This window comes from Capricornis sumatraensis, chromosome 19, assembly GCF_032405125.1.
Source record: "Capricornis sumatraensis isolate serow.1 chromosome 19, serow.2, whole genome shotgun sequence".
Taxonomy (NCBI): domain Eukaryota; kingdom Metazoa; phylum Chordata; class Mammalia; order Artiodactyla; family Bovidae; genus Capricornis; species Capricornis sumatraensis.
In genome coordinates this window covers 67136858-67139304 of record NC_091087.1, presented here as the reverse complement: position 1 = coordinate 67139304, position 2447 = coordinate 67136858, and positions in this window count along the sequence as shown.

The window sequence follows — 2447 nt, the reverse complement described above, 5'->3', positions numbered from 1 at the left end:
CCTCCTGGGTCACAGGGTCAGGGATGGGGACAGGCCAAGCAAATTTTAGAAATTCCAAAATGCACACTGACTAGAGAAGTGGCCCCACACAGATCCAGGCACAAGGAGCTAACAGAATGGCTTCTTCTAACACTGCTCCCAACGCCCTGGATCAGAGCCCCATTGTGACGGTTTGTTTAACAAACAGTTCTTAGGCTCCAGGATCTGGTTTCCTAACCCACAGTGCATTGGAAGCTGCAAGCAGAGGACACATTTTTAGAATCAGGAAAAGGGCAATCTTGAGCCCATTTCCAGGAAGAGTCTTAAGAAACCAGCAAGGAAACCCAGTTGATGAAGGCTCCTAATTTAGGGCCCCAGCCTGCCAAGAAAAGGGAAAGTTACGTTCAGAATCTGCTGACAAAGGCAGAGATATGTGTACTTCAATCTAGAACACGTTCCAGGAGAAAGATTTAAAACAGAAAGGCTAGGGCTTCCCTGGTGGTCCAGTGGTAAAGAATCTGCCTTCCAATGCCGAGAACACAGGTTCTGACCCCGCGTGTCGCGGGGCAACTAGGTCCACACAATGAAGACCCAGCACAGCCGAAAAACAACACCCCCCTCCCCGCCCCCACCACCCCGAAGAAAACAGAAAGTCTCTGCCCCTTGCATAATTTATTCCCCACATTTAAAAATCTGCCATTGTTTTAATAATGCATGTAATGGTTTTTCTAATTTGTTATCTTAAGAAATCTCCCTCACCTTTGGGGAGGAGAGAGAGAAGTGATGTGTCTGTAACCCCTCATTCCTAAAGTGCTGGGAAAAGGTAGAACCACGTTCTGGACTCTTCCTTAACCTAAGCAGCATCCAGACAGTGAATGAGAAAGACCTGGCACCTTCTAATCGAAGACTGGGTTCCATAGCACATGCCCTAGGGTTCGTTGAAATCACTCTCTGAGGTTCCCCCCACTCCGATCTTAACATACTATACTTTAAATTTATTTTCTTGTTTTTAAAAAATGTTTACTGAAATATAGTTGCATTATAATGCTGTGTTAGTTTCAAGTGTACAGCAGTGATTCTTTATATACATACATATATATATATATATATATTCTTTTTTAGGCTCTTTCCCATATGATAGGTTATTACAAGACATTGAGTTTAGTTCCCTGCACTCTACATCTGAGGTTTTGACTTGGTAGAGCAGTTCTGCAGACCAAGATCAAAGAATGGAACTGTCTGTCCTGTTTGGAAGGGGTCCTTGGTGGCCACAGGTCACCCTTGTTGAATGGCGACTAATGACAAAAGACAGGATGACTTTTCACCGTCAGATTCCGAAAAGAACAAGATTTGTTTGCTACAAGGAACTTCGAACTGGAAGAAGCGAATCCACCAGGCATCTCAGGCCCCACCGGCTAAAGTCTCAGGGTAAGGCCATAGACCTCTTTTCCCTGTTTTTGGCTGTGCCGAGTGTTTGCAGCTGCACAGGCTACTCTCTGGCTGCGGTGCATGGGCCTCCCACAGAGCCCTGGCTTCAGTAGTTGCAGTGTCTGGCCTCTAGAATGCAGGCTCAGTAGCTGTGGCACACAGGCTTTGTTACCGTGAGGCATCTCCCTGGGCCAGGGATCGAACTCATGTCTCTTGCACTGGCAGGCAGATTCTTTACCACTGAACCACCAGGGAAGCCCCGGCTGCATACCCTTGAACAAACCCTTACAATCATGGGGCCAGAGATATGGAAGCCTCGCTCTCCTAATCTCCTAATTAGTTCTCAAAAAGATAAAGCATATAGAAGAATATATATATATTTTCCCCTTAGGTGAATATAGAATTGGTCATGGTGTTCCTGATTTTAAGAAGCTTTAATTTGCATAATGGAATATTATGCCGGGCCTCATATATGGTAATTAAGCATGCTATACATGTTTATTTCTACAACAGCGGCTTCCCATCTTGGGTCAGAAGCTTCAGCGTTAAAACACTGATTCAGTGGGAAAACTAGATTCAGTCTTTTTTGTTTTAATTTCACACCTTTGGGGAAATCTAACCCACTGTGAAAGTTACATTAAACACACACATGGTTTCTAAACCTTTACAGAACTCTCTCCTACTCCTGGCTGGGTGATTAACTCATTTTTATGACTATGCTTTTTTTTCTTTTTCCCACAACCAGGCATGCTATGGAAGTAATTATCTTACCTCTGTTTTCATCTGTGGCTTCCAAGCCCAGCCGTGACATGTTTAATTGGAGAGATTCATCATCTTTCGTAGAAACCCCTTGGTGAGGACATTATTCACTACTTGGCCTTGGCCCCTTCCGTCACCGTCTCGCCAACCCTGGCTCCAACAGCTCCTGCCATGACCTTTCTCCACCCTGCTTCCCCCAATTACACATTGAGATGGGCCACTGGCTTGAAGCCTCCATCACTGGTACGGCCGTTGCCCTTACTCGTGCATCCTAGTACCTG